Here is a 12,096-nt window from a genome sequence, read left to right on the forward strand (position 1 = left end):
GGTATATTTGGTGCTCCCTGATTGGGGGCATAAATATTGATGACTGTTATGTCTTCTTGTTGTATAGTCCCCTTTATCATTCTGAAATGTCCATCTTTGTATCTTGTTATGTTTTTCACCCTGATATCATTATGGCTACACCTGATTGTCTCTGGTTACCATTTGCTTGGAGTGTCAATTTGCACCCTTTCCCTTTGAGTCTATGCTTGTCCTTGTAGCTGAGATGTGTCTCTTGGAGACAGCATATGTTGGGTTTAGTTTTTTGATCCAATCTGCTACTCTGTGCCTTTTTATTGGTGAGTTCAGTCCATTTACATTTAGGGTGATTATTGATATGTGAGGATTTCCTGTCATTCTATCTTTAGTTTTCTGGTAAGGCTGTGTCTCCATTGTTTCTCTGCCTTTTTGTTGTCTATTATTTCTGTGTGGTGGTATTCTATGATGTTTCCCTCTGTTTCTTCTTTTATTACAGTATATATTTCAGTTCTGGATTTTTTTGAGTGGTTACCCTTAAGTTTATGTAAAAGAAAGTTTGATATTTAGAGTATTCCATTTTCTTCAGCACGCTTACTTTCTCCATTCCCATATTCTGGTTCAGGCCTTTACTCTCCCCCTTTTTATGTTTTGGTTGCCACAAATTGTCCCTGTTGATGGTGGTCGAATAGCCTCCTTTAGTATTTCTTGTAGTGCAGGTCGTGTATTAGAAAATTCCTCAGCTTCTGTATGTCTGGAAAGGTCTTTATTCCTCCTTCATATCTAAAGGATATCTTTGCTGGATATATTATTCTTGGCTCATAATTTCTCTCTTTCAATAGTTTGAATATTTGGTTCCACTCCTCCTGGCTTGTAGAGTTTCTGCTGAAAAATCTGATGATAATCTAATGGGCTTTCCTTTGTAGGTTACCGTCTTCTTTTCCCTGGCTGCCTTGAGGATTCTTTCTTTGTCGTTGATTTTAGACAGCTTCAATACAATGTGCCTTGGAGAAGGCCTGTTGGGATTGAGGTAATTAGGTGTTCTATTTGCTTCTTGGATTCGAGGATCCAGTTCTGTCCACAAGTTTGGGAAGTTCTCATCGACAATTTGTTTGAATATATTCTCTGTTCCTTCTCTCTTTCTTCTCCTTCTGGTATGCCCATTATTCTTATATTGCTCTTTCTGATGGAGTCAGAAAGTTCTTGTAGAGTTCTTTCATTTCTTTTAAGTCTCAAGTCTCTTTCTTCTTCCATCTGTGTCATTTCCAGGTTTCTATCTTCGATGTCACTGATTCTTTCCTCCATCTGGTCAACTCTACTACCTAAGCTGGTTATTTCATTCTTAATTTCTTCTATTGAGTTCTTAATCTCCAGAAATTCTATTTGGTTCTTTTTAAAATTTCAATCTCTTTCGTAAAATGCTCATGCTGTTCTTTGATTGTGTTTCTGAGTTCATTAAACTGCCTTTCTGTGTTTTCTTGCATCTCGTTGAGTTTTTTCAGAACTGCAATCTTGAATTCTCTGTCATTTAAGTCACATATTTCCATATCTTTAAGTTCCTTTTCTGGAGACTTTTCACTTTCTTTCTGAGCTGTCTTGTTGCCTTGGTTATTCATGGCAATTACTGATTTATTATTTCTCTTCCTAGATATCTACAGGAGTGGCTTCTGCAACAGGTTGATAGGAAGAGGTCTTTCTTTTGTTTTCCAGTACTTGTTGGTAGAATGTTTTATTTTCTCTCTGACTGCCGCCTTTTTTTCTCTCTCACACGGTAGTGCTATGTTTTCTCTGCACTCTTCCAATTTCTCGTACAATGGGGGTATTCCCTGGGAGACGGGCTTCTCCTCTGTTAATAGTTCACTTGGGTCACAGGGCGCAGTGTCCGTGTGGGTATGCGGAGAGCTTTTGAAATTCTAAAGCTCTTCCTGCACCAGATTCATAGCCCGTATGTTTCAGCAGTTCTGTTTACTCCTGCAGGGATCCTCCCAGATACGTGGGGCCACGGGTATTGTGAGTTGTGAGAGGTGGCCTAGAGCAATGGCGGCAACCACTACCATAGCTCCACAGCTCCCTCCCCTTTGCCAGAACTAGTTGGGCTGAGAATCTGTGCCTGGGGTCCACAGTTCTCAGAACAGCAAATATTCTGTTCTTTTGATCTAACACTGCTACTGTTCCGCTTCTAGCACCGGGCAAGTGGGGGCGGGGTGAGCTCTGGGAGGGTATGGAGGGATGGCTAGTCTCAGTGCCTAAGGCTTCCATTCTCTGCACAGCAGTTTGGGCTTAAAGCACTGTTTTCAGCCTTCTTCCCTCAGTCTTTTCTCCGAGGTCTCTGCCGTGAGCATTGGGTTTAGCCATGTTATATACTGTCACCTCAGCCCCGTGGGCCATAAATGGAATCGTAGGAGTCCGTGTTCTTCCTTCTCCGGCAGCTGCGGTAGTTCCCGGATGCAGCGAGCTCGGATCAGTGAGCTAGGTCTGCGTCCTCTGCTAGCGTGGCTCCGTCTCCGCACTTCTCCCTTCCCACCTCCCCCGCTCTCACGATTCGCCCACCTTTCGGTGAATTCAGTAGTGGGCCTCTTCGTCTTGCCTGTGTGCTGTGCAGGGAGTCCTTTGTGGACTTACAGTTGTTGAATTAGTTGTAAATTCTAGGGGAGATTTACAGAGGCTCACCTCACACTGCCATTTTGATGACGTCTCTGATTTGTTTAATCTTAATTTAAAAAAAACTAGGCCAATTATTTGCAAAGGTGGAACATTTAAAGGAGAGTGTTTTGTTGGAATCCAATGAAATATAAACAAGTAGATGATGTCAACTGAGTTACAGGATTTATTGGGTATGTTTTCTTCCTTCCTTCCTTCCTTTTTTTCTTTTAAATATATAGGTAGTTACTTCCCCTTGAACTTATCTTTTCTCTGGTTGAAAGTAGAGTGGGAACCCCAAAGAAAAAGGAAGCCTGGGGTGGATGGCTTAGGCCAACTCAGATCTATGCCTTATAGATAAGAGCTCTTACTTTCCTTGGTTCTGCATTTATTTCTAGACCCCATCACTCAACCACAAGCATAAGACTCAGAGACACAAACAAAGATATAATTATAATAGAGATTTGTAAACTGGGGTCCGTCGCTATGACCCCACGTCAGTGTCTGTGAATGGGATACAGGGGGACTGGGAACTTTGTGAAATTATATGACCCGGTGTTTATACGTGTATGTTCCTGGCATGATCGTTAATATATTCCATTAGATTCTTTAATGGATCTAGGCTCCCACAATGTCAGTAATTACTATTGTAAAGGAATCAAGAAGAAGACTCAGGTGTAGTTCAATCTAGATCACCAAGTAGGATCACTCTTTGATGTGGGAATTTTCTGGGAGAAACTTTGAAACCATATGTTATGTATCTTGGAAAATTACAGCAGTGTTAAGCGGCTAGATAGTAGGTCAAGGATATCGATATTTGAGGATTCTGAGATCTTGATGCTGTCACTACTCTCAAGACTGACAGGAGCATAGGTGTTAGCTGAAGTCATGGATGTGAAGTGCTGACTTGGGTAGACTCAATAGGTGGAAAGGAGCAGAAAGACAAAGAGAGACCCTTGGGGGAACACAAATTTTAAAAAATGAGTGGAGGAATAATAAGAGCAACATATAATATGTTTCAGATACTGTTATAAATGTTTTACCTTTATTAAGGAACCTAATTTCATAACTTTATGAGGTAGGTACAACTGTATAGTGAGAGAGAGAGAAGAAAGAGAAGGGAAGAGAAGAAAGTAAGAAAAAGGAAGGAAGAAAGAAAGAAAACCTCTATTAGTCTTTGCAGATTTGCTTTGTGCTGGTCATTCCTTCAACACGTAGCTAGCCTGTTTATAACTCAGCCTTAACCTTCATTTCTTTACATTAAGCCTAGAGATGAAAGCTTAGGGTCTTCTCAGATCTTTTCTGAACATGCATTATGTCCTGGGTTTGCTAAATTTCCCAGCATATACTGGCAGTTTTGAATGCCCAAATATCTCAAAGAAACTCTCTCGCTAGCTGATCCTCTCAGTCTTTTGGTGCCCTGTTGTTTGCCTGGACTTTAATCTTTCCCCCCGGCAGCTATGGGTTGTTCTTTGCCTTAGAATGTTTTCAAAGACTGCTTTTTGCTTTTCAAATCTGAATGACTTCCAAGTTAGGCGAAATAAAGACAAGCACCTTGTGTCAGTACTTTACACATCTCCCAGACAGGTTAGAACAGAAGAACACAATTCTTTGAGAATAAGGTCTGTTTTTCTCCATCTGGAACCAGGGACGAGGATCCCACACTGTGACTGTGGGCTGCTCTTCAAGACTGATGCTGAGCCAGGGAGGATGGTGGGGTAAGGGGCAAATAAAAATGCTACAAAGATTTCCTACTCTTTTAAAGTTGCCTTTTTCTTAATTCAATATTCACTTGGTTGCTTCCAGCCTTTAACTGTTTACACATGGTAAAATATTTTACTTTAGCCCAGTGAAAATTTCAGGCCTCTTTGGTAAAAGTCAACTTGCTAGTAGATATGAAAAAATAAGCTCACTTAACATGTCTTTTATGCACTCTTACTTTCTAATATCATTGTTTTGATTTGTAACATTGGAAAAGAAGGCATTATTGTATGGTGGTTAAGAGCATAGTCTTGAATTTAAAAATATGAGAATGAATATTGACTCCACTGTTTACCAGTTGTGTGACCTTGGTCGGGCAAGTCACTTAATCCTTAAATTCTAAGACTCTCAGTTTTCTTCTTTATAAAATGAGGACACTAATTCCTACCTTCCTGGGTTGCAGTGGAGATTAAGTAAATTAATGAATGTGAATGCAGTATGATACATATCAAATTGTACTTGGCGTTCTCCATTTTCCTCTAGATCTACTCTATACTATTCTCTGCCCTACATTATTTCCTGGAAGGCTGACTAGTATGGACTACATCAATGGGCCCTCTGGCTTCTCGTTGTGTTTGGCCAATGGGAGTACCCTCCAAAATTCAGAGGAGGAGATGACAGAGAGTTTAGAGTATTTGATTTTCTGGTTCCCTCTCTATTGGGATACAGTTTGGCAGTGACTGTGTTCATCTACCTTAGGCCACAGTTGCTGTCAGGCAGCCCTTTTTCCTTGGCTCCAGCTCTCCCCACCTCTGGGTACTTTTCTCTGGTTCATATCTGTATACTCTTGGATTAAATTCTCTTCAATTACTCCTTTTCACTGTGCCATCTATTTTTCTGCCAGAGTCTTGCCTGTTATACAGGTGCTCAATGAATTGTAATTATGGTGTACATTTTTTTTTTTAATTTTATTTTATTATATTTATTGGGGTGACAATTGTTAGTAAAATTACATAGATTTCAGGTGTACAATTCTGTATTACATCATCTATAAATCATCGAATTATGGTGTACTTTTAAAAGAAAAAGAGATAATGTGGCCACTGTTCTACCTTATCAAGGTGAGACTGATGTAGGCTGATTTCACCAAGATAGAAAATAAAAGTTAAGGTCTCACTTGGTCCAGGGGTCAGGTTGCCTGGGGAATAAGAGCAGGAACAGTCAGTGGTCATCATGCTAAGTAAGTACCAAGAGATACCTACTTATGAGGAGAAGAAGTTGCAGTTCAAATCCACGGTTAGTCTATGCCTCAAAGTCAACTTAAATAAAAGTGAAGATAGGAAAATATAACACAGTGACTATGAGCATGGACTCTAGAGCCAAATGTTAGGTTGGAATCTTGGATCTACCACTTAACAACTGTGTGATCTTAGATAAGTTACATAACTTCTCTGTGCCTGGGTTTCTTCACCTATAAAATGGGGATAATAATAGTACCTTCATCATTGAGATGAAGTGAGAATTCAATGAGTTAATGTATGTAGGTGTCTAGATGAGTTCTTGACACCTAATGCACACTTTATAAATGTTAAATGAAATAATTGAAACTCATGTGATCTAGGATTATTTTGGGAAAGAGGACCTCCATGGTCCAGGATTCCTGTATCATGGGAATATACATGGTACACTAGACCTCCAAAAGTCCTGACATATCACTATGTCCACCAAAAGAGATTCTGTGGCATAGCATACTTGACCGCAAGGGTTTCCCGTAAGAATGTAGAGATGACATGATACCCCTCTTTGGTACAGTCTGCAGATGGCAGAGAAGTCACTGAAGCATCTCTGGGCTTGGGGGAAGGGTTATTTCCTGAAGCTGCTGGATAAAGTATATACTCTATCTGTTGTCCCATGACACTTTATAGGTCATGTAAAGTAGATAGAGTAGGCATCATTAACTTTATTTTATAAACAAGAAAACTGAGGCCGACAGTGACACATCTAGTAAGTGGAGGAGCTAAGAATCTGAACCAGATTTGTCTTACTCAGTCCAATTTTCTTTAAACTAGATGATACTGCTTACTCCTCTGATTGAGTTTCCATGATGTTGCTTTCGGCGTCCATAGGGGGAAAAAAATCAAAGGCTGAGAAGACCAGCACTGGCAAAACACGTACCAAAGGGAAGGAGCATAGTAAAACAAATGCCCATCAATGACTACATAGATGGATTCAGAATGCAGAAAGACCAAACAGATCTCATTCCCACACTGGAAGTAGTTTGATTATAGTTTTAAACAACTGGAAATGAAACTGATGAGTATGGTGAGCTGGAGAGAACTGCATTTTTTCTCTGCAAAATACTCAAAAGTCTTCGTGACCTCACTGTTATTGGACAAAACTACACTTTTGACACCAAATAACATTTTGCTAAACTGACTAATATTTTGTTAGAAGAATAAATCCCAAGAACACGATGTTGGGTAAGTTTGCATTTCTCAAGTGTGGCATAAAGTAATGGGGCACCCTCTGCAGGATGGCTTGCACATAGTGTTTAAACATGACAAAGTCTGTAGATTGGAAGGAGATCCTTTTGGATTCTAGGCCTCCTTCAACTTTCATATCAAAATCTAGTTGGATTGGGGTCTGGAAAAATTACTGAGAGCTTTGGCGAGTATATCCTATGCATGCCTTAGCATTGCCATGACATCCTGGCGTACTTTATTATTATCACCTTTTAACTGCTATAACAGTACAATTTCCCTTCCAAAGGAATTACTCTTACTTTCTGGATCTCAGTGCTGTATTCATTCATTCAACAAATATGGCTTGAGCCCTTAACATATACCATGCACTTCAGGGATCTAATAGTAAGCAAAAGCACACTCAGAGTCTTCTTCATGAAATGTATATACTAAAAAGAGAAAGAGGCACTAATCAACCATTGATTGCTGGTGACTATGTTCATTTGAAAACCCAGGGCTTTCAACCCATATTAAAAGAGGAATTCTCTGATTCTGGCTTCTTTTATGGGATGGAAATAAAACTAATATTTACTGACAATCTCCTTTGTATCAGGCAATTTACTAAGTGTTTCCCTTACACTTAATCTCACATATCTCATTTAATTCTCACAATAAATTTACTAGGAGTGTATTATTTGTCCCGACTTAGATGGGGAAATGAAGAATCACAGAGGTCTGGCAACTTGACCAATGACAGGCAGCAAGTTACTGGCAGGAATGGAGTTTATTCCTTGCTTTTGTTTGAGCTTATAATCCTCCTATTAAAATATGCTACCTCCAAAATTATGAAGTAATTGCTAGCACAATATACAATAGCTCAGAGAATAAAATGATCTTGGATACCCTTTACAGTTCTTATAATTTATCTGATGAACTCAAACTTTCATTCATCAAAAGAAAAGAAAATATAAATTAAAATTCATTCATTGTCTTTTGCCACAAATTCTGATCAAAAACTCACCTTTTTTGAAATATTTTATTAAAACATAGTGAACATACAATATTATATTAGTTTCAGGTGTACACAATAGGTACTCAACATTTGTATGCCTAAAGAAGCAATCACAAATAGGTATAGAAGGAAAATACCTTAACATAATAAAGGCCATATATGACAAACCCTCAGCTAATCTCATAATTAACAGTGGAAAAACTGAAGCCCTTTGCTCTACGTTCAGGAACATCACAGGGTCACAGGGCTGTGCCCTATCACCTCTGCTTTTCAACATAGTGTCAGAAGTCCTCGCCAGAGCAATCAGGCAAGGGAAAGAAATAAAAGGAATCCAAATTGGAATGAAGAAGTTAAATTGTCACGCTTTGCAGATGACATGATGCTATATATAGAAAACCCTAAGGATTCCACCAAAAAGCTATTAGAAACAATCAAAAAATACAGTAATGTGGGCGGCTAAAAAATCAACGTACAAAAGTCCATTGCTTTCCTATATACTAAAAACGAAACCTCAGAAAAAGAAATAAAAAAAATTTCATTTTGCAATTGCAGCAAAAAGAATAAAATACCTAAGAATAAACTTAACCAACGATGTGAAGGACCTATATGCTGAAAACTATAAGACATTTTTGAAAGAAATTGAAGAAGACACAAAGAAATGGAAAGACATTTCGTGCTCATGGATTGGAAGAATCAACATAGTTAAAATGGCCATATTACCCAAAGCAATATACAGATTCAATGCAATCCCCATCAAAATCCCAATGGCATATTTTAAAGAAATAGAACAAAAAATCATCAGATTTGTTTGGAACCACAAAAGACCCCAAATAGCTAAAGCAATCTTAAGAAAAAAGAACAATAATGGAAGTATCACACTTGCTGACTTTGGCTTGTACAACAAGGCTACAATAATCCAAACAGCATGGTATTGGCAGAAAAACGGACACATAGACCAATGGAAAAGAATTGAGAACCCAGAAATAAAACCACATAAATATGGACAGATAATTTTTGACAAAGAAGCAAAAGACATACAATGGAGCAAAGACAGCCTCTTCAATAAATGGTGCTGGGAGAATTGGATAAGCACGTGCAAAAGAATGAAACTGGACTGCTATTTGTCACCATGTACCAAAGTTAATTCAAAATGGATCAAAGATTTAAGCATAAGACCTGACACAATAAACTGCATAGAAGAAAACATAGGTACTAAACTTATGGACCTTGGGTTCAAAGAGCATTTTATGAATTTGACTCCAAAGGCAAGGGAAGTAAAAGCTAAAATAAACGAATGGGACTATATGAAACTTAAAAGCTTCTGGACAGCAAAAGAAACCATCGACAAAATAAAGAGGCAACCAAGTGAATGGGAGAAGATTTTTGCAAACAGTGCCTCCGATAATGTTCTAATATCCAAAATATACAAGGAACTCATGCAACTCAACAACAAAAAAACAAACAACCCAATTGAAAAATGGGCAGAGGACCTTGAAGAGACATTTCTCCAAAGAGGACATACAGATGGCCATCAGACATATGAAAAAGTGCTCAACATAACTAATCATCAGAGAAATGCAAATAAAAACCACAATGAGATATCACCTCACCCCAGTAAGAATGGCTATCATCAACAAGACAAATAGTAACAAATGTTGGAGAGGCTGTGGAGAAAAAGGAACCCTCATACACTGTTGGTGGGAATGCAGACTGGTGCAGCTGTTGTGGAAGGCAGTGTGGAGGTTCCTCAAAAAATTACGAATAGAATTACCATATCACCCGACATTCAATATTATTTTATATTAATCTCATGCATGCAGCATAGTGATTAGACATTTACATAATTTAAGAAGTGATCCCCCTGATTAGTCTAGTATCCATCTGTCACTACACGTAATTATTACCATGTTATTGACTATATTCCCTATGCTTTACTTTACATCCCCATCACTATTTTCTAACTTCCAGTTTGGACTTCTTAATCCCCTCTCCTTTTTCACCCTGTCCTCCAAATCCCTCCCATCTATCACCCTGATGATAAATCTAGTACCCATCTAACACCATACATGGTTATTACAATATTATTGATTATATTTCTTATGTCAGACCCTAATCCCCATGACTGTTTTGTAACAACAAATTTGTACTACTTCATCCCTTCCCCCTTTTCACCCATTCCAATCCCCCTCCCATCTGGTAATCATCAATATGTTCTCTGTATCTATGAGTTCATTTCTGTTTTGCTTGTTTATTTTGTTCTTTAGATTCTATATATGATCAAAATCAGATTGCGTCTGTCTTTTTGCTGTCTGACATACTTCACTTAGCATAAAACCCTTCAGGTCCATTCATGCTACCACAGATGGCAAGAACCGATTCCCTCCCATGGCCGAGCAATATCCCATCGTATATATGTACCACCTACTCTTTATCCACTAATCCACTGACAGACACCCAGGCTGCCAGCACATCTTAGCCACTGTAAACAATGCTGTAATGAACAAATGAATGCACACATCCCCTCGAAGTAGTCTTTTGGGATTCTTTGGATAAATACTCAGAAGTGGGATTATTGGATCCTTCTATGTCTCTTCTTATACACTTCATTTTAAAGTCTATTTTGTCTAGTATAAATATTGCTACCCAGCTTTTTTTTTTTGCTATTTTCATGAAATACCTTTTTCCTATCCCTTTACTTTCTATCTGTGTGTGCCTTTGATCTGAAGTGAATCTCTTGTAGGCAGCATATGTAAGGGTCTTGTTTTCTTATCCATTCAGCTTCCCTATCTTTTTTTAAAGTTTTTATTAGCTTCATGTGTATAAAACACTGTAATAGTTAAACATTTATCATTTATGCCCCTCACAGAGTGATAATCCCCCTCCCCCAATCTATTACCCCTCTGACATCGCATACAGCCATTACATTTCCACTGTCTCTATTCCTTATGCTGTATTCCACTTCTTGTGACTATATATATATATATATATATATATATATATATATATATATATACATGTATAGATGTATATATATACATATGTATACACACATATATATACACACATATATACATATATGTATATATACACATATGTATATATACATATATACATATGTATATATGTGTATATATGTGTATATATATGTGTATATGTATATATATATGTGTATATATATAGTGACTATGTATGTATATATATAAATAAAATTATAGTTGACATTAATTATTATTTAGCTTCTGCTTCAGGTGTACAGCACAATGATCAGGCATCTATAGCATCCCTGAAGTGGACTCCCTAATGAGACAAGTGTCCATCGGATACTCTATAAAATCTCTACAACATTATGATTATATTCCCCAAATTGACTTTCATATCCCTGTGACAATCTTGTGGTTACTGATTGTGCTTTCTAATCCCATTACCTTCCCCTTTATTCCCACCCACTCCCATCTAGCAACCCTCAGTTTTTCCTCTATGTCTCTGAGATGTTTCTCATTAGTTCTTTCATTTATTCCTTTCTTTAGATTCCACCTATAAGTGAGATCATATGTTATTTGTCTTTCTCTGTCTGACTTATTTCACTTAACATAATGTTCTCTAGGTCCATCCATATTGTTGCAAATGGTAAGATTTTATTCTTCTTTATGGCTGCATAATATTCCATTGTATAAATGTACCAAAGTTTCTTAATCCAGTCGTCTACCTATGGGCATTTCGGTTGTTTCCATGTCTTGGCTATTGTGTATAGTGCTGCAATAAACATAGGGGTGCATAAATTTTTTCGAATTAGAGTTTTGGATTTCTCTGGATAGATACCTAGGAGTGGAATTGCTGGGTCATAAGGTAGTTCCATTTTCAGTTTTTTGAGATACCTCCATACTGTTTTCCATAGTGGCTGCACCAATCTGCAATCCCACCAACAGTGCACAAGGGTTCCCTTTTCTCCACATCCTTGCCAGCACTTGTTGTTTGTTGATTTATTGATGATAGCCTTTTTGACTGGGGTGAGGTGGTATCTCATTGCGGTTTTTATTTGCATTTCTCTGATGGTTAGTGAGGTTGAGCATTTTTGCATATGTCTGTTTGCCATCTGTATGTCCTTTTTAGAAAAGTGTCTCTTCATGTCCTCTGCCCATTTTTAATTAGGTTGTGTTTGATTTTTTGGAGTTGAGTTGAGTGAGTTTTTTATAAATTTTGGATATTAACCCCTTATCGGATATATCATTGGCAAATATCTTCTTCCATTCAGTGGGATCCCTTTTTATTTTATTGATGGTTTCCTTTGCTGTGAAAAAACTTTTTAGT

The sequence above is a fragment of the Rhinolophus sinicus genome, chromosome X (genome assembly GCF_036562045.2).
Source record: "Rhinolophus sinicus isolate RSC01 chromosome X, ASM3656204v1, whole genome shotgun sequence".
Taxonomy (NCBI): Eukaryota; Metazoa; Chordata; class Mammalia; order Chiroptera; family Rhinolophidae; genus Rhinolophus; species Rhinolophus sinicus.